At 41.6% G+C, this 21,507-nt stretch overlaps 1 protein-coding gene across 4 annotated transcripts in view; it reads left to right on the top strand.

Annotated features, from left to right (window-relative positions):
* OPA1 (OPA1, mitochondrial dynamin like GTPase) overlaps positions 1-4,892 on the top strand; it is an 86,605-nt gene extending 81,713 nt beyond the window's left edge. For 2 of the 4 annotated variants that reach the window (XM_027538219.1, XM_027538201.1), the window contains one exon: positions 1,816-4,892. The gene's annotated coding sequence lies outside the window, so the exon portion shown is untranslated. The remainder of the gene's footprint in view (positions 1-1,815) is intronic. The other 2 variants (XM_027538211.1, XM_027538226.1) reach the window with 1 other exon arrangement.
* The last annotated feature ends 16,615 nt before the right edge of the window (positions 4,893-21,507 follow it).

Raw genomic sequence — 21,507 nt, 5'->3', positions numbered from 1 at the left:
GTATTCAATGAATAATCACATATATGTTCACTTGCAAAGCTTTTTATTTTGGGTTGACTAAAAATTTTCATAATTGCTCTTAATCTTATTTTCAGTATTTAAAAACATTTGAATAAACTTTTTCAATTTAAAATAACTCGACAGCTATAGAATTTAGGACTCTTCTGAATGTATGGGCTCTTGTCTAATTCTGTAGTGTGGCATTATAAGCAGTGCCTAATAAAATATTATATTTGAAGACTTCCCTTAATAGCAGAGTTAATTGCTAATTATTGCTGAAAAAATGTAATTAGGAAGTATTTTATTGAAGAGAAAGGGAAAGTGCTATAATTAAGACCTTATCACTTATTTAAAATATTTAATTACTTTATTTGTGAGTCCTTGCTCTGTAAACAGCTTGCAACACAGAAGTTAACGGAGTAGAAATGTGAAAGTTTCTCTCCCTAGCTGCACTGTGTTCAGAAAAGGCCCTTAAATCAGACTGCCTACTTTCTTGTACTGTCGAGGCAATATATTTGAGAAAGCAAGCTAGAAAAAGGAAGCACAGCTCAGAGCCAGCATCACATAAAAGGGTACACCAGCAATGAATGAGAGAGGAAGGAGTAGAAAGCTTTAGAATAATGCTTTGTTACTTTGTTTCTCTTTCATAAGCTAAGACAGGTATATGGATGTATACAAAAATGTGTCTAGAAACTAAATATTAATCATCTTTCACACAGGCCAAAAATAATTCAGTATTTTTAAGTGTCTGTGCTCATAAACGTTTTATACAATTTCAGTGTACGAGAATTTTCTTTTAAAACCATGAAATGTTATGATGTCTTCCTCATTGTCGTAGTTCCTTACTATCAGTAGTTAATGTTAGAAACATTTGAGAATCTTCTGGATTTGGAGATTCTCTTCATAAGCATCAGAGTTTGCTTGATACTTTTGTTTACAAATATAGTTTTTTTGGGGGGTGGAATTCACAGAAACCCAATTAAAAATATCAGGTGCATTTCCATCTCTTTAATGAAATAAGGAAGCCCAGAGCCAACCAGGTCAGTGTCACTTACCTAAGCTGGTCACTGTGACATCTGGAGTGGTTGTTGCTGCCAGGAACATGCCTTTTCCTACCAAAGTGTTTGTCCCAGGTGAAGGCCGAGACAGTCCTACGAGGCAGGTTGTGTACCGGAAAACAGTCCCAGCTTTTTTTGTTCCCTACTTGTCTCTGCTCTCTAGGGCACTTCCCACCCCTTGGGATTCATGGCTCTGTGAACTGTTATATTCATCTGTGAGTTGGACAGATGATCTATTTTGTATCCTGCACATCCACTTAAAAGAATAAATCTGGGACTTCTCTCGTGGTCCAGTGGTTAAGACTGTTCTCCCAGTGCAGGGAGCCTAGTTCTATAGGTTCCATGGTTGGGAAACTGATCTCAGATGCCACGGGTGAGGCTAGAAAAAAAAAGTAAAAGAACAAATCTGGCAAAACTGTAGCCTTGCTTCATTTTGACCATTTAATAAAAGTTGCCAGGCATCTTAAGGAATTTGCATTCCTCTCAGTGAGTTTTGAGATGCGTGTAGTTACTCAGCCTGATCATTTTGAATAACTGATACTTGGCGAAGATGAATTCCAATATTTTTTGATTCATACATCATATTTGATAAAACTTTTATTGTTCTGGTGAATATTTCAAATTTATTAAAGCTAGCAAATTAGGCAATTAAGCTTCAATATTTTTATGATCATACAATAGTAAAATTTACTTAGAAATTTTACATTTGTCTCCCCAGACCTAAATTTACCAATGAAAATTCTGTTTATTTTTACAGAATCCTACTCATCATATAATCACCTCAGCATACATCTGAAGAAAGAAAACTCAAAAGTCTTTTGTCTTGCCTTTTTTTTCCTTCTGCTATTCTGCCTTTCTAAACATAAAATAAAGTCATGGAATAAAAATAATTTATGTGTGTTAGAGGCACTTTAACAGTCAGCTGCCTTTTGAATGGAAGAACAGTGGAAATGCCATTAACATTCTGTTTTATTGTATTTAAGTGACAAGTTGGGATAATTTAAGTGGTGTGGCCATTAGGCTGTCCTTGAAGATGAGAAACTTGCACTCCTGCTTGTCATCTCGTTTCTAGTGGCACGGGTTCAGCTAACTCTTTAGCCGTCGTTACTCAGTGTCATTTCTTTTGCAGAGAAAGAATGTTAGGTGTTTTGAAATAAAACTTACGGCAATTTTCTAAAGGCTATCAATTGTATATAAAATGATGGTAACCTGCTGAGTTGTTGTCTGTATCTGCAGTGTTCTGTGTACAGAAGCTATTTGACCAGGATAGCTCAGTTTATATTTACTTGAAAGAAAGTGAGTTAACAGAAAAACTCTTCAAATAGGTTAATTTGTATTACAATTCTGTGTGCATTCAGTGAAAGATTTCGGCCCTTCATTGACAGCTTAGAAGTTGCTTTAGAAGCTAAGAGTAGCAGCTTACCTGTTTGTTTCAGTTGATGTTTTTGTACTGAATTCATTCATTTTGGATGTTTTATACTTGAGCTAGGCTTTCTTGTTGACAGTGGTTTTGTTTTTGTTTTTTTTTACCTGTTGACTGAGCTGTTGGATTGTGATGGGGAAGATTAAGAATCATCAATTGACTAATTCATTTAGACTATTGTCGAACATTTCATTGAGGCCTCAGGAAAAGCCTTCTTTCATAAAACTGTTTTAAATGGAATTACGTTTCATTTAAATTATTTCAACAATTAGAATTATGTTGACCATTCCCTTCTTCTCTGGATGTTTAAAGAAAAATATAAAGTTTAATTCATTGCAGTTCAATTACAGTAATATCCTCACATCATTTTCATGTTTTTTTTTAATAAATATTTTGTAATGGCTACAAGACTTTAAAGCAAAGAAATAGGCCATTTTTGACTTTGAATGTTTTTGCCATTTAACTATGCTTCTTGCTGCCATCTCATTACACCTTTAGTATTCTGATAAAAGTGTCCATTTGTGACAGTTTTTATTTTACTTAATCTTTAAGTTTCTTGGAATTACATTTTGGTAACAGTTCCCACATTTTTTTAAATTTAACATCAGTACATTCTTTATTGTGATCTCTATCAAGATCTGACACAATATGCAAGGTTAAAGGATACCACAAAATGTTTCAGAAATTGAAAATTCAGGAATTATTTTTTGTATACTGTTTGATAGGATGTAGATGCAGTTTTAAGCAGAGAGTAGCAATGTATTTTACTTGGGAGCTGAGTCATCGAGAACATTTCTGTGTCCTTCAGACCTAGGGACAGTGAGTGAGTGGGTGGGCGAATGGAGAGGGAACAGAGGGCCCTGATGTTCTGTACAGAGGTTAAGAAGTGACCGTACTGGTTAACTCCCTCCAACTAGTGCTGGCCAGTGGGTATATACCCTCACTGAAGCAGACATCATTCAGTTAGTAATTAATATTTTTGCAGTTGTAAAACACAGCAACTTTACAACTACAAATGTATTGCTAAAAAAAAAAAAAAGGAAAAGGACCGTGTTTATTTCTGTGAGCTATGGATAGGGAAAAATGCACTCAGCTGTGTTTCTATAGATTTCCCCCAAGCAAAAGGCTGATGTTAAGTCAGTGCTTTTATCGCATCTTTCTATAAATTTAAGAAGGGGTGGTTAAAGGAGATGTCTCCATTTCTTTGAGATCAGTATTTGTGATTTAAATATATAAATAATAAAATGTTATTAAAAATCCCATTTTAGAGTCCAGACATTTCCCTGTCCTACTCAGTAATATGACTTCTTTCATGGATTGTATATTGTTTTCCTTTATGGCTGATCTCACACTAAGCATGCTTCCCTCCCCACCCAAAAGCTATTTCTTAAAATCGGATGTTTTAAAAGAAAAAAAAAAAACCCTCAGATTCTCAACAGTAAACAGTAAACTGTTGTGTCAGTAGTTCAGAAATCACAAATGATTCAAATGTAAACAAATCACTATGCAAAAGTATAAAAATGTAACAAATAGAAACAAATTCTATGTACAGAAGTTAAATTCTAATGAGACCAGGAATCATTTTGTTTTTCACCACAGAATTTGCAAGGAATAGAATGAACAAAGCTCTGTACTGAAGACTGAACAACTGTAAATAGATTTAAAAGGTACTCGATCCAGGTATCAATTTAAGAAATGAAGCTATGTAGGCAGTGAATGATGGGAAACGAGCGGTTCCTGCAGCTTCACGGTTGAACCATAGTTCAGCTGAGCTGTGGTTACAAGTGGAGCAGTCAGCCTTTCTTAGCTGCTTAATTATGTCCTCTTTTCTCTGTATTATCCCCTTTCCAGGCTTGACTCTGGCACACTCCTTCCCACAAATTATTTAGCCTCCAGATACAAATGAATAGTGTAATAATGAATAGGGATCATTGCAGAGAGTGGTATTTCCTGACCTTATAATTTGGGAATTTTGCATATGATATTAAGATTCAGAGTGTAGGTTTAAAAGGTAAATCCCTTAGTCAATAATTTTATTTTTATTTATTTTAGATGTATTTATGTGCTAAAAGAAATATATTTTAGTTTTCCAATAAAGGGGATCAAAGTTTTGTGTTTTTTTTTTTTTACAGTTTTGATTCTCTAAGCTGGTATATGCTATAGTTTCAGGAACTTCAGCAATATAGAAATGTGCTTATAAATATGCTTACCTTTTGAATAATCATGGCTTTGTGTTTAAATATTTAAAACTTAGCCTTGTTTTTACTTGTGCACTATGAATGAACTTTGTATTATTTTTTAAAACGTTCACACTATATGTAGATGTTACTGCAATTTATATTTTGCCTGTGCTTGATCTAAAATCATTGGTGTAGATGAGTAATTAAAGACACTGAAATCATGTTATTGGAGATCATCTTTTAAGTTGTCTCTGTTATAATGAGGGGGAGAGAGAGAGAAACTTATGCACCCAGGATGATAATTGACTCCACAGTATAACCAAATTCATGGTCTAATAAGCCTCTTAACATGTGGCTCTTCTTGGAATGCTTGACTTTCACATGCCTCACATTGCATAGTTGTAATTCATGATCTAACCATGCTTTTTCATGTCTTGATATTTGTCAATACACTTTGGTATTTTCTTTGGTGAAATATATTTTTTAAATGTTTTTAATTGCATTTTGCTACCATGGCCATCATTTTCATTGATGATGCTAACCTGTTTAGTCATTTATGAGGCTGCCTAAGAAGGCATCATTAAGTCTTAGAACCAGAAGGAACCTTAAAGATCACTGCATTCCATCTACCACCCAATTACGAACTCCCTTTTTTTTTTTTAAATAGAATTTTTCCCAGAACTTTGCTCATGTGTGTGTTTAGTTGCTCAGTTGTGTCCGACTCTTGGCGACCATATGGGCTATAGCCCAGCAGGCTCTTCTGTCCATGGGGGTTCTCCAGGCAAGAATACTAAAGTGAGTTGCCATGCCCTTCTCTAGGGGATCTTCCCAACCCAGGGATCGAACTCAGGTCTCCCGCATTGCAGGCAGATTACCATCTGAGCCACGAGGAAAGCCCAAGAATACTGAAGTGGGTAGCTTATCCCTTTTCCAGGGAAACTTTCCGACTCAGGAATCAAACAGGGGTCTCTTGCCTTGCAGGTGGATTCTTTACCAGCTGACCTTAAGATTTGGTGACCATTAGATACATAAAATAAGACAGTGTGTGGATGTATCTTCTCCCTGATTCACACGGTTAGGTAAAGCCAAAACCAGGAAGAGTCTGTAAAGTCACGATTGCTTCCATAAGCGGCACACAGTCGCTGGAGTGTGGTGTATTTTCTGGTGAATAGATGTTAAGACAGTTTTAAATTCCTTTAGAAAATTTAGAGGGAAGGACATATTTCAATCATATTAACAGTTATTTCACTTATCAGTGGTATTCATCCTTTGTGTACTTCAAGATCTTCCTGCGTCAAAGTTTGAAGAGTTTGCTTCCTGAAGATTTAATAGGGTAATTTATCTGTTTTCTGCCAATACTTTCAGCTGAAGAATTAGCATCTTGGTCAAAGTGAAGTAGCTACCATGTGCCTATAAATAATAGAGATGTATTTAATTACGTTACAAAGTGTGTTTTAAAATAATAATTGCTATTTAAATTTAAACAATAAAATATTCAACTTGTGATAACAAGTCATAAATAATTTCTACACATATTAGACTAAGTTGATAGATGTAGAAAACTTAAGAGTTAAGACAGGTACTATAAAAGTTGTCAGAGATTAAAAAGCAGAGTAGTGTCCAGAGTTTAAGTGTGAGTGATACTTAGCCTAAAGACACTTTTATAAAATAAGCTGAGAAAAGATGTACATCATAAGGCAGTGGGTTAAGTGTGTATCTTGAAATGAGAGTTGAGTTACCAGCTTGACAGAGAATGTGTATATGATCACCCTGTGAAGCCTTCATGTGGGTTTTGTTCACATTCTACGGATCAGTGTTAAGGTTTATTTGGGGTCAAGTCACTGACCGGGGTAACTACAGCTTTTAAATGTTTTTGTAAACCAGTTCCTTATTCTGTGTGGTAAAGAATTCGTATCATTTGTTTTGTTTTTAACTAACTTATGTGTAGCATGGTTCCTACCCAAGTATTTGAGAATTGCAAAAAGTCATTTAAAAAATTGTAGGCCAGAGACCCCAGTGAAGATCCAATGAAAACTGCCAGCAGCCTCTACAGAGGCATGTCTTATGGTTGAGTTAGAATATAGGTTTCTCTCCTTAAGAGTTCAAAGAAGAATGTCCATTTTGAAACTGTCTCTTGGAATAACTAAATCATAGCAACAACACAAGAATTAGAATTTTATCCACTTGTGAAAAATTATGGTCATGGTATACATGATCTAACACTTGCCAAAAGCTTGTGAGACTTCTAACATTTGTGAGAAAGTATGTAGGAAATAGGTTAACTCCATCTTCTTGTTTGTTTTGCTAAAGTTTATCTGAAAATTAGGCCAAATCAGAAAGCAATACTGCCTGAACTACTTACCTTTACCCACTTATTAATTTATCTAATATTATGCCCTTTGCTTTCACAAATATTCTATGATGCACCTGTTTAAAGAAAATACACAGCACCTTTTGCAAAAGTTAAAATGACATGTCTCAATTAACACTTAGGTTCTTTAAGGATTTCTAGATAGTTCAGGACCAGCCAAGTTTCCCACTCCCGAGCAAAGCATATAGTGCTTAAAAGTGTTAATCACTCAGTCATGTCCAACTCTGTGAATCCATGGACTGTGTCACCTGCCAGGCTCATCTGTCCATGCACTTCTTCAGGCAAGAATACTGGAGTAGGTTGCTATTTCCTTCTCCAGGGCATCTTCTCGACCCAGGAATCAAACCCGGGTCTCCTGCATTGCAGGCAGACTCTATTGTCTGAGCCACCAGGGAAGCCCATATACACTGCTTCACTTCTGTCAAAGAGAACTCAAGACTTCACCTGTTTTTTTGCCTCAGCTACCAGGAAATATTGAAATGAACATATCTCGTAAGGAATGAACCTATTCATTTCTCTGCTTCCTTAGTTTGTGTTCCATTTTTATTTTTAATCTCTCTTTTCCATACATCTTAACACAGAAGTAATCATGGGTCATTAACAAAAATGCCGTACTTAACTCTTTCTCCATTAAGAACTGTATTTGCCTAGAGGGCTTAAGTCAAAAGTTCTCACACTTGCAGTCAGTGGTGCTCCGGGTGGTATGCAGCCAACACTTCTGATCAGCACAGGAGTTCTGACCTGCGCCGTTGCAGCCCTCCTTAGGCAACTTGGTAGTCCCCCACTCCCGGGAGGTCACCATATCGATGCCGAACTTCGTGCAGACACACAATCAGCATAGTGCACTACAGCCCAGAACTCCTGGGCTCAGATCATGCTCCCGCCTCAGCATCCCGAGTAGCTGGGACTACAGGCACACACCGGCTCTCAGAGAACGTGCCTCCCCCTGCCAGCAGCAACACTAATGGGAGGAGGTGGTGCTTGATGTGTTTCGGAGGAAAGGTGTGCAGCCACCTCAGTCTACAGCGTTGCAGGGGTGGCCACACACCTTGAGAAGGACTCCCAGAAGGACTCTTAGTGTCCATGGAAAGGACAGCAGGGCCATGAGCTGTCACTGGCCGTGAGCTTTTGGGGATCTATCTAGAAACCCCCTGCAACCCTTTAGGCCACTCTTCTGTCTCTTCCAAGGATTAATCCCATGAAACTTCTTTGACTTTCCTTTTAAATTTTGAAGAAAAAACTTTAAAGCAAAGGAACCAGTACGTCTTGTGTTATGCATCCATTGTCACAGGCAGGGTTATTTCCATTTTATAAATGAGAAAATAGGCTCGGAAAAGTTTTAAGTAACCAATGCCATTCATGTGAATAGAGTCTAAACTGGAAAACAGATCTGGTTACATACAAGCCACTATCCAAAGCATGCTCGCTTGCTCTCAAAAATACTTTTAGGAAAATGAACTTATTTATAAATTCTGAATATATTAGGGCACTGATATACCTAGAAAGTGCAATTTGAGCTAACTTTACAGAAATGCCCTAGGGTGGCTTTCCCTAACTATATGAGGTTTCTGCTGCATCATGAGAATGGAAAGCCCTGCAGAGATATGTGGTTCCCTACAGGGCCCTGGGAGGCAAGGTGATATTGAGATTCAGAGGGGGTTCTAATCTCAGGGTTATCCCAGACCTTGAAGTGGTAGGAGTGGAAATGAATACCCCGCAGTTTTCCCTCAACATCTTAATCATGTTAATTTTCCCATTTTACCTCTACAGATCCTCTCTTTTTGAGTTAGCCCAACTATTAAGATACAGAACTATTTTTACCTGTTTTCAAAACCTTGATTGAATATTTTATTTTTCCAAATTTTGACTGCCTTAAACACTTTCAGAAAGCTATTAACAGAAACCTTTGCCATCTTTAATAAGTTTATTTTCAGGAATATCTTATATACTCTTTAATTTTCTTGCCCTGAGACTTTCTAGTTTCCCAGGACTATTAGAATAGAAATAGATAATAAATACTTCCTTGCCAACATTCTTGCGAGCTTCTCTATCCCTCTGATAACCACTAGTGGGAATGCCTAGTTAAACATCCCTGCCCTCTGCAGCCTCTGCTGTATTAAGACTCTCAGCAGAAGCATGAGGCCACTCCCATTTTCATACATTCAGATTTCTCTTTTTAAATATCTGAGACACTGACATTCTTGCTAATTATACTAATTGCTCTGGTCACCACTGAATCAGAATCCTGAAACTGTGGGCCCATTCACTTCAAAAGTTCTGTGTTTTGTCACTGTGGCAGGGGACAGGGCATTTGGATCTCGTTCTCTGGGCCTGGCGGCCATCGGTGCAGTTCGCCAGCTGTGTGCCCTGTGATTGGCTGGGCTTTTGATGTGCAGATACTACAAGTTGGTCACCAACTTGTGTACAGTGGGCGTGTTCTGGTTCATGTGAAAATCAACATCCTTTTTTTGTGTTCCTGGGTGACAGGATGCTACAATACTATTAGCATTTGCAAAGAATGTGCTCAGTCCAAGGGTGTAACCACAGATCGTGTGCTGCTCAGTTTGTGTTTCTCTATTATGTGAGAGACACAAAGAAGCTGAAGGCTGGCAAAGGCCTGTCAGATCTTGTAATGTAGCGCTCGACCCCCAAACTCCACTTGGCCTCCAAGGGGCTCTTGTTCCCAGTCCCACCCCTTCCCCTGAATGGGCTCTGAGGTAGGTAAATGAATTCAGGGGCCTGGTAGGCGGGGGATTCCTTTCTGACCTCATTCCTGTACCATTTGTTTGCAGGCTTGTAGGGGGAGAGGAGGACATTTTGGAATCCTTTGTGTCAAATAATTTTCTTGCAGGTTGGGGAGTTAATGGTAACTTTGTCTGAAGCCACCAGAGCAGAAAGCCTCCATGGCCGAGGCGTGGCATGCTCAACCTCAGAACGACAAGATGAGAATGAGGAAGCAGGGAAATTTCCATGGCAGATGGATATGTAGCAAGTCTGCATGCTCAGCATCTGGTGGCGGGCAGCTTCCATCTTCCCGAGCGTATGAGACCCAGCACCTCGTCCTTTAAAAATAGCTTCCTCTTTCTGAGTTACCATGACTTATATACCGGCGCCTATAGTTTGGATAATCTTTTGTGTTAACAGTTATATATATTCTGAAACATTTTCAAAACCTCCTAGCACCTGGCTAACTGTACAGAGTATGGTGTGATTTCCAGAGGAATTGTATCTTTTTTTTTTTTCTACCCTCAGATTTACTTTGCTTATCTAGAAAATGAATTATAGTTTTAGAACAACAATAGCTCTTGTTTTTTTTTTTTTTAAAAAAAAAAGTAGAATAAAAAAAGAGTCCCAGAGAGAAGAAGCAATTTGTTCAATTAGTGGTCTAGCTGAAACCCTTGCCTCCTGACTCCCCAGGGAAGTATTGTTTCTGTTCCATGAAGATTTATGTCAGGGGACACAGATGTAGTACCTCCAAAGCCAATCATTTTGTAAAAGTTGAGGATCCTGAGAGTCCTGTGAAAGCTTCCATTGAAATGTTAGCAGCTGATTTTAAGAATCTTACTGTTTGAGTCAGACTGAAACATGTATAACGCACTACCCACACTACCGGGTCACCGTTTGAAATCTCTGATTTAAACTGTAACTTTATGCTCACCTCTGGCCTCAGTGGATTTGAGTGACAGTATTACTAGAGCTTCTGAAAATAATATGATTTCTAGTCATTCTTAGAGATGCATAGGTTTTTAGCTTCATTTAGATACACAGAGCTCTAGCTTCTCTGATGATGCGGCTGGACTAAAGGGAGCATGTTACCAGCAGTTCAACTCTGGCTCAGAGAGGCTACCTGCAGTCCTAAGACCGGCTTGTTGGCCAAGTCTTTCTGGGATCCCAGGTAGGCTTGAGCACAGAACCTTGAACAAAGTGCAGGTATTGGATGGGCTGGCCATGTGCTAAACAGCCCTTCCCTCCCCTCCTCGACTCTTTTGAAATGGCAGTTCGTTTTCATGTTGTGAGCAGCCTGGCAAAGAGGCAGGTATATTCATAAAAGGAGAACTGGATGCCCTACTTCCAGCATGATTGGGCGAGTCAGCGCTCAGGGAAAACCCCAACTGAACAAGATGCACAGACTTACATAAAAGCTTTTCATTCTAAACATCAAACTGTTCAATTCTGAAAGTCACACTGGTGAACCTCATAGCACTTGTCATGCCAGTTTTTCATATTTTCAGTGAATTCTGAGTATGCAGAGCACATTATTTTTAAGGTTTATTGAGGAGGAGGTAGGTACTGGGCTTCCGCAGTGGCTCAGTGGTAAAGAATCTGCCTGCCAATGCAGGAGACCCGGATTCGATCCCTGGGTCGGGAAGATCCCCTAGAGGAGGAACTGGCAACCTACTCCAGTATTCTTGCCTGTAGAATCCCATGGACAGAGGAGCCTGGCAGGTCACAAAGAGTCGGACACTACTGAGCACAAGGAGGAGGTAATCCAGAATCTTGGTATTAAATAAGTATTTTGTATTGATTATTTGTGGCACAGGTTGAATAAAACCACCTCACTCATTAAAGCATGCTTTGTCATAAAGGAAAGTCTATTGAATACTGAGTGTGTGTGTGTGTTTCCTGGATTTGTAATCAAGAATTCATCACTGTTTCCAGAAAAAGAATTCTACTTGGAGAAATTCCACCAGAAAGAAGGCAGCTGCTAAGAAGGGCAAGGCCCCAACAAGCACATACATTCAGGTCTGGAACCTGTGTGTTATATGTAGGAGAGCAAAGGCAGAGAACAGGCCATGCAGCCAGAGAACTGTGCTTCTAATCATGCTCTGTGCCCCCGTGACAGGTGGCCTTAGCAGAGCCCCTTCCTCCTCTGGATACTCCCGAAGGCCTCCAGCCCAGATGGCCTATGAGCTTCTGCCATTGATTACACTTGGCATCTAAAAATGTTTTCCCAAACCCAGAGAAAAATATCTCCTGGTCCAGCTAAATCAGGACAGGACATTTTCCAGATTACATTCTCTTTTCAGTGGAAAGCATCATATTTGCCTCCAAACTAGTTACAAGGTGTTCCCTAAATCCTCCTAAGTAATGATAGAAACGTTTGCTAAGTGCTGATTATGTGTCAGGTCCTACTGTAAACCCTTAACCTCCATGAACGCTGTTGGTTTCCACAGCTCTGAGAGCTAGATTCTGGTATTTCCCCCTTTTATAGATAGGACGGGAAGAAAAAGAAATGGCGTCTCTTGAGTTGTTCAAGTTGTCAGAGTTTGCTTGGCTCGTCAGTGGCAAAGTGGGGATTTCCACCTGGGATATCTGGCTTCTTGTGTCTGTACACTTAACCACCGCCCTGGAAACTGCCTCTCCACTAGAAATGGCCTACTTCGCTTAGCAGGAAGCCTGAGGCTGAAGCTGCTGTTGGAAAAGGGCGTCAGAGAAGTTTGAGAGGCTGTGAGTTCAGAAGGCAGGCATTTGAGAGTCGTAGATAAGAAAAGTTCCAGCTCCCTCGGGAATGTTTGCAAACAGAACATTTTTCTATTTCTAGGACTCATTGCTGCACCTCACCACACCGGAGACCTTGGGAACCAGGCCGCCCAGTCTTGGGATCCCCTGACTGCCAAGGAGACAGGTCACGCCCAGATCTCTTCCCTGCCAGAGGGAAGGGCACGAGCTTAATTTGCACGGGAACATGGGAGGGAAGTAGGGCCCAGTAGGTCTTTGAAGACTGTGGATTGGCTGTCTGGGAGGGCACAGTGCGAGCTGTATGAATCCTCATGTTCCTGGGGGCACAGAGGGACTGGCTCAGTATTGCCTACTGGGCCTGCTAACAGGCCATGCTTTATCACGTGAGTATAAGCAAACCTGGATTTGGGGCATCGTATTCAGTATGCCTGCTTGAGTTAGCTATTTTTATGTTTTTCTAACTTGAACACGTTTTCCTTCATTGTCCACTTTTATACCACCACTTTATACCTCCACTTCATCCTCCATTTTATACCACCACTTTAACTTACTGTCTTCCGAATACTTTGTGTAGAGTTATCTGGAAATAAAGCAAGTTAACTTTTTAAATGTCCTTGAATCCCAGAATCTAGAAATAAATCATCATCTCCCGTGAACCCTATATATCTGTAAACTATACACTATCTTTCTTTCATTCTCAGCCAAGCTCCTTGAAAGAGAAATCACCACCATAGTCCTCCTTTAACTCACTCCAAGCTGGCGTTTTCTTTGCCAGCTGGGCCTCCCTCCTCCATGCCATCACTGCCTCCACCTCTGCTTCTCCGTGCTAATCCCCCCAAACACTTCTATACTTATTTTGTTTGACTCATTAAGGCCAGTTAATACTTGGTGACATCTGTTCTCTCTCTCTCCCTGTCAACTCATTTCTTTGACTTCTGTCCTTTTGTGACCCCACTTTCTCCTCGTCCTCCATCTTATAACAGAATGGCTGCTGGTTGTCAGGACTGTTCACCCCGCCCCCCAAGGGTGGGCCTTTCTCGGAGTGCTCCCTTGGAACTCTCCTCTTCTGCCTCCATTCCTCCTGCCTGCCCAACTTCCAGCCACATTGCTTGTGACTCTAAACTCTCCGTTCCATCCTGTTCCTCTCTCTCCATACCAAACACCAGCTCCAACTCCCTACTTGCATGTACTCTAGACGTCTTACACTCAACTTGTCCAAAGTGCAAGCACCCCTTTCTTCATTAAACCTGTTCCTTCTCCAGATTTCACTGTTTTGGTGACAGGCACTGTGATGGCTGACAAGACAAACACCCAGGACTCCCCTGTTCCTGATACAAACAACAGACCTAATCATCAGTGTCTGCGGTTTTGACCTCAGTATCTTTCCTCCTGGCTCTCCACACTTCAGATGGCCCCACAGCTCGTCTCTATTCCCGCCACATGCCTTCATTCTCACTTCTCTTAAGCATCCTTTACACTCTTGCCAGAAAGAAGAATCTAAAATGCAAACATGACCATTTTTGATTAAATCTGTCTCCAGATAACTTTCAAATAAAGTTCAAAATCTTTAGCACAGAACTCCTCAGGGGATGGGATCTGCCCATTTCTCCAGCAATTCCAGTCACCCCTCTCAGCCCACATCCATATGGAGAACTACAGACCTTCCTGCAATCAGCCCGCCTTCCTGCCCACACACTGCTCAGGATGGAATGTCCTCCTTGCTCTGATAACTCTCATCCCATCCTTGGGGACCCTGCTCTAGCACCACTTCCTCTGGGAGACTTCTGTGCCCCCTCCCTGCCTCCCACCTGAATTGGCTGCTTTCCCATTGGCACCCACTCGTGTATCTGTCTTGATACAGCATAGTGCACTGGGATTGCTACTTCATCCACATGTTTTTTCATGGGATTGGAGGATATTTAAGGGCAGACACCGAGTGTTACGGATCTCCTTATCCCTAGCATTTAGCACAACATCTGGCACATGACAAATATTAAAAAATTATTTAAATGAGTGAACTTTTCATGTCTATAAAACATGTATTATGTAGACATTGAGTTATGTATAAGGTATGGTAACATTTACTGCTATCTGTATGTTTACTCGTTTATGTGTTGTGATCACATGTATGTGTTCTGTTTTTTCATTTGCTATCTCGTATAAATAATTAACTTTTCACTTCAGTTGGCAAAAAAACATTTATGCACCCATAAACCAGGATTTGCTATAATTTGGAATGTCCTTTGCATCTTGATTAATTTCCTCATTGATAAAATATGAGGATTTGATTGGCTGTTCACTAAAGGTCCTTCTGATGCTGACATTTGTAAAAACCTTTGATATTATTTTGATATAAAACTGCCTTTTCTAAATAAAACTGCCCTGAATTGGGATATAGCTTTCAGAGTTATTATCTCACTTGATCTTTAAAATATAAGGTAGTCATTGTGATGAAATGAGTACATTTCAGTTATTGGCTTATTTTAAGCATTTGTCCAACCTTAATCAAATGACTTGATTCTAGCACTAAATTTCTGCAGTATTTATCACTGCAACACAGGATACATTGCTAATTCCTTTAACTATCAGAGCTATGCTCAAGATACAAACCATTTTCAGAGGGAAATCCTCTTCCTTTTTGGTGTCTGGAATCTCTTCTAGAGTAACTGCCATCTTAGATGCCAAGTCTCTACATCAGCAGCTGAGAGAGTGGTCCACGGGCCCCGGGTGGTCCTTAAGACCCTTTCAGTAATCACGTGGTCAACGTGATGTTATAACAGCACTGGTATTGTGGTTCTTCTCTTCACTGTGTCGACATTCACTGGCTCTGTGAAAGCGGTGTGGGTAACAGCGCTCAGCATGAATCAAGACAATGGCACGACCTGTCCTAATGGGTGCTGTGTGTGTCATCTTTACTAAGATGCACTCATGGTTTAAAACAGAAAAAATAAGCTAGTTCAGTTAAAGAGTGATTTGATGAAATAGTAAACATCATTTTATTCATTTGTATTGCTATGTTATCAGTGTATTTTCTTGATTTTTAGCTTTATTTAATCTCAACCCTTAAGTACTTTTTTTAAATAGTCTGTGACAAATTAGGAGTGTCACATAAAAAACTGTTTGCAATCCAGAATATGATGGTCATATTGATAAAAGGTACTTGTGCAATTATTTGACTTAGGACCGAAACTGTCATTTTCTTCAAGGAATATCATTTTGCTTAAAAGAATGACTAATAGACTGTGGTAGTTCAAGCTGACTCATAAGGCAGATATTTTCTCAAAAAGAAGAGGGAACCTGCCGCTTCAAGGAAAACCTCTGCTGTATTGGTTACCAACGGTAAAACTGACACATTTAAGCCAAAATGAGAATTTGGAAAAACATTACGAGTCTGATAGCTTCTCAGTGTTTTTCTGATGAGATGGAAGATGGTATCCAGGAATGCGATTTTTTGGTTATTGTCAAAAGAAATGTGTCAGTCGGAAGATCTGCATAACCAAGGAAACCAGTATTTTCTGATCAGCTAGTGTGTGACAGATCTAGAACAGGCATGGGGGGAAGCTCCTCTCTAAGCAGGGGGTGGACCGAGGGATTTTATGTCACAGAGGATACGTTCACTGATTTGGCAAGTGTTGGTGTCGCATCAAGGAAGCTGCACGATTACCTGGAAAGGTGATTCCCATTCTCTTTGTTTTTTCTCATCTCATTATTGTGTGAGGCCAAGTTTTCTTCACCGCCTTCAACCAAAGCAACATATTGCGACAGACTGAATCTAGAAGCAGATAGAAGAATCCATTTATCTCCTATCAAGCTGGATATTCAAAAGGATTGCAAAGGACTTTTAGAAGCCTACTCTTGTCACTACATTCTTTTGTTTTTCATAAGAAATATAATTTATGTTAAAACATGGAATCGTTTTATTTTTTTTAATTTATTAGAGTATTTATTTTTTATGTTTCAGTTTCTAATATATCAATATCAACTATTAAATATCAATAGACATAAACCCATGTCAGCAAAAACTTTGGCATGCACAGTGCTTTTTAAAAGATTAAAACTTTGAAAATGATTGCTTTGTACTATAAGGCTTAGCAATAGGATCAGAGCCTTTGTTTAAAAGATCTGCAGCAATGCCGACCCCATAAGAACTGTTTGTTGCTTAGCCTGAATGCAGGATATATTTTAAATGCAATGGCAAGAGTAGAAGGAAGTCTAGTGAGTGAAGTAATCATTGCTACGTGAGTTGTACATTCAACCATTTTAAAGCACAGGTTAAGGAAACTTAAACCAGGGATGACATTTCAATGCAGTGCATAGTGTTTTTGTTTGAAGACTCATCATCTCACTGTTCCCGGGGATGGGGTAGGGAGCAAAGAGTTTCAGGCCTTAGTTTCTTTCGTGTTTTTTTTTTTTTTTTTTTTCTTTTTTACATTACATTGTTTTTATTTATTTAGAATCCTTTTTTACTTGAGTGTAGTTGCTTCACAATTTTGTGTTATTTTCTACCGTCCAGCAAAATGAATCAGCCAGACATGTACGTATATGCCCTGCCTTGTGGGTTTCCTTCCAGACATGTATGTATATGCCCTGCCTTGTGGGTTTCCTTCCAGACATGTATGTATATGCCCTGCCTTGTGGGTTTCCTTCCGGTCACCACTGAGGCTCTAGAAGAGTTCGGTGTGCTACACAGTAGTTCTCACTTGTTATCTATTTGATACATAGTATCAATAGTGTATATGTGTCAGGCCTCAGTTTCAAGACCTGTGCTTCCCCTGAGTGCCTGATGTGCTCTGACCTTCTGTCAACCATTTCTCTCCCTTTTCTTTGGCTGCTAGGAAGCTGGAAGCTAAATTCTCAGCTGAGCCTTGCTCACGAATGGAACTTTGCATTTACATGTCTTAACTGACTTCACTCTGCCTTGATTTAATTTTGCTACTTCCCCTGCACTTATCTTTGAGTTCTTCATCTGAATTTTCTCGGATATTTCCAAAACCCACCTTCAATCCTCTTGCCAAACAAGGTAAAGTGTAAACGTTTAAGTGTGTGCGACTATCAGCAATGCAGGAAGTTTCTTTTTCTCTGGGCCTGAACCCAACTCCTTTCTAGGCGTCAGGTTGCATGTCTGTAATATCTTTGCTGTTACTTTCTTCAATTCACCTGTAAAATAGGGACATGGATTCACGATGGAAAGTGGCAGAGCCAGGCTTCTGGAAAAGCTGAAGAAGCCAGCTGGGACCCATAGGTCATGGAGCAGAGAGGAGGCAGGCTGCTGGTAGGAAGGGATGGCAAGTCCCCAAGCCACCAGGGGGAATCTGCTTCTTTAATGAAAGGGTCCTTCTTTCCAGGGGATTATAAGAATATTCATGACCCTTGAGATCAGCAGGTGAGGCCCAGCCCTCCGTACTCATCCTTTGGGCAAATAGTCCAGAAAGCCGAGATTGCTGGGGTAAGAAAGGAACAGCGGGAGTTGGGAGGTTTCCCTGCTTCTATTGGCCCCCGAGTCCCGTATTTTGGGGTGGGCCTGGGGGGGAGTGGTACTTGTCCTGAGGTGAAGCACGGACTGTGTCTTTCATTTCTAAAGAGCAGACGCAAGGCCCAGGCAGAAGTCCCGTGACATGACTTGAGACACAAAATGGTATCTTAGCATCGAAGACCCCCTTTGACAACAAGAAGAAAAGCCCTTTTCTTCCCAGCCTGGATTAGGCGAGGAGGGAATTCTCTGGAACATGTGTGCTTTGTTTCGTAGGGGGCAGCCAGGCCGGCCCAGGGCTTGCCTCCCAAAGCACCCCCAAGGAAGCTTGTCCCCGTGTAATTAAAAGGGAAGGGGACACAGCAGGGTGTCTTGTTCCGCTGCTGCCCACCAAAGTGGGGTCCCTGGGGAACGGTGGGGCCCAGGAAATTGGCTAAATTAATGGTTACTGAAGGCCTCACTGAGTGTGGGCCTGGAGGCAGAGGGAGGGGCAGGGCACAGAGTGAGAGCTCTTCTGACAAAACGGGAAGAAGAGAAACCCTCTCAGATAGCAGAGAGGTCTGAGCCTCTGGTCACCCGACGGGACAGCAAGGCCCCCCGGGGGACAGGGCACCTGCAGCGAGGGGTCAGCACCTCGTGGAGAGCAGAGCCCCAGGGCGGTGTGTCCGGGCCCTGGCTCGTCCAGCTGACGCAGGCTGGCCCCTCGCTTTCTCCCGCTGACAGCAAGACCGGGAGCCAGAGGTCACGGGTCACGGCCGGCCCTGAGGTCTGGGGCTCACAAAGGGGAGCGGGGGCTTCCCCTGGCAACACGAGTTTCTGCAAAGCAGTCTCGGTATTTGTCAGTGGTAGAGTGTCTCACTCAGAAATGACTGGGAGCAGTAAAACACTCGACTAGAGACTAACAAGCTTGGCATTTATAGAGTGTGATCCCGTTAAGGAGAAAAAGAAAAATTCTTTTTCCTATAAAAAAAGAAAACTTCTTAGGAAAAACTTTCCACTGCCGTTTTCCAAAAACTTCAGTTCCAGATATGCTTCATCTTTCCAGCTCTCCCTGCAAATCTGGCAGGTTGGATTACAAAGGATTTGAGGGCGTCTTCACAACAGTCTGGAAACTCATGACTCCCTGCTTTACTGGGAAGATAATAGTAACAGTAACAATAGTAACAACAGCCAACTGGTGGGGTTTCCAGGACCCTGCACCATCCCTAAGGCCACGCACATCCCAGAGGCCCCAGGCTTGAGCCCACAGGCCCGGGCACTCTTTTGCTGGTTAGTGGTACATCTAAGTCAATATCATACAGGCGACCTGGCCCTTCTAGCTCCGCAAATATTGGAACAAAGCCTTGAGCACAGTGATGCTGTTGACAGTTACGAGATGGTGGCATTGTTGTCTTTGTCACCCTGAAGTGCAGCTCGGCAGAGCCTGGCCTAACACCCTGTGTACACAGAGGAGACAGTGCACTCAGAGGCCTGGGTGTTTGCTCTGCCAACAAGTGCGGGCGACCAGCCCTCCAGCCCCTTTCCAGGGGCACAGCTGGGGTGCCAAACACAGTACCCTCCGTGCCATGGGGCAGCCCGACAATGTTCAGGCCACATACTGCCTTTCCTGTCTCTTTTCATTCGTTTGTTAAAAGTACATTTTTATTGAAATGTAGTGGACCATGTCACCTGTCCAGCTTGATGGGAATGGCTACATCCTGTACCCAGCAGGTCAAGAGCCTGGACGTTTCTGGCACCCACAGCCCACCTGGGCTCCCTCCCGGGATCGCCTCCTGCAAGGGTGACCACTAGCCTAACCTATCCTATCCTCGATTGCTCAGTCGCTAAGTCATGTCTGACTCTTGTGACCCGAGAAGACCCCACCAGGCTTCTCTGTTCTTGGGATTTCCCAGGCAAGAATCCTGGAGGAGGTTGCTATTTCCTCCTCTAGGGGATCTTCCCAACCCAGGGATCGAACCTGCTTCTCCTGCGGCTCCTGCACTGGCAGGCGGATTCTTTACCACTGAGACACCTGGGAAGACCTATCCCAGTCTAACACAAACTACTTTCACTTGTTTTGAACCTCATGCTTCTGAAACTTTCCCTTGGTATCTGAAGCCAAGGTCTATGTGTTTGTCCAGCAGGGTGTGGTTACAATGCAGCGTGCAAAGATCTCAGCTCCACCCTAGCTTGGGCAAGGCCCTCAGCATTCTGGCATCTGGGTTGGCCTTGTTAAAGGACAGAGTTGGTCTGAGTCTCTTGGGGCCCTTCCAATACCAGTGTGTGGTCTGTGGCTCCACTTAAGAGGCAGATGGGCTGTGCACAGGAGAACTGACAGTGACCCCGGGTCCATGCATAGGTTGGAGACATGTTCTAAGAAAGAGATGGCTGCCCTGCCCAGTGCCTCTCCGCATCTCCTCCTTCTATACCACCATCCAGAAACAGCAGGAGATAGGTCAGTTCAGGATTCTCTCTACACCACTGGAGTATACCTGATGTGTTCTGGTCCTGAACCTGATCCATTCTCCTATCTGAAAACTGTACCGGGGAGACTGAGAAGGGAGGCTGGAAACTTGCCTCTAAATACACTCTGCTGTGTGACAGATATCTCACTCCTTTTACATTCCTGAAGCCTTCCTCTGTGTGTGTATGTAGGGGTGGTGGTGGGCTGGGGTGGCAGGCAGTGGAAAGGCTTACAGAGAGTGTGCCAGAGCTAGGGGTTCTGCTGCTTCTTAGGTAAAGAAACAAACTTGGGTCTGCCTGCCCAATGTGCAGCAAAGCCAATCTATAGACACTGGGTTGTGGTGAAGGCAAGTACAGTGTTTATTGCGAAACACCAAGCAAGGAGAACATGCAGCTCATGCTCAAAATACCTGATCTCCCTGATAGCTCTCAGGGAGGGTTTTTAAAGGCAACATTAGGGGTAAGTGTTGTAGGGTGCCTGATCAGCTCATGGGCTTTTTTCTGACTGGTTGGTGGTGAGGTAACAGTGTGGTATTTTGGAAGTTATTAAAATAACAATATCATCAACATTCTGGTTCCAACTGGTCTAGAGTCTGCATGTTTGTGGTCAGCATAGTGTTCACTTCTTCCACATACTTGGGGTTTTAGTATCTGCAAAAAAATCCCAAGGATCTGGCTAAGGATATTCTCTATAGCCATTGAGGTGAAACTAAAGGTCCTTGATTTTGTTTTATGACTAAACTAGTTTTATTCTGTCTTGATTGACCATTCTTTGTCTTGGCTTTTTTTTCATTTCTGATTGAATTTACTCCTTGGAATTTAGACTTAGGAGGCTAAAGCTTTCTAACAAACAGGAGGCAGGGGACATGGGGTATCTGTCCCTGGGAAGGCCCTGAAGGACTGCTTGGTTTCACAAGTAGGAAAACTGGGTCCCATAAGGGGAGAAGAGTTGCTTGAGCCCACATTGGAAAACAGTTGGGAGTTTCTTAGAAAGTTAAATACATAGCCCACCATATACCCTAGCCATTCCATTCCTAGGTGTCTACCCAAGATAAATGAAAGCCTGTGTCTAAATAAAAATCTGTACACAGATGTTCTTTGCA

The sequence above is a fragment of the Bos indicus x Bos taurus genome, chromosome 1 (genome assembly GCF_003369695.1).
Source record: "Bos indicus x Bos taurus breed Angus x Brahman F1 hybrid chromosome 1, Bos_hybrid_MaternalHap_v2.0, whole genome shotgun sequence".
Lineage (NCBI taxonomy): Eukaryota > Metazoa > Chordata > Mammalia > Artiodactyla > Bovidae > Bos > Bos indicus x Bos taurus.
This window is presented reverse-complemented; position numbering and strand designations above follow the sequence as displayed.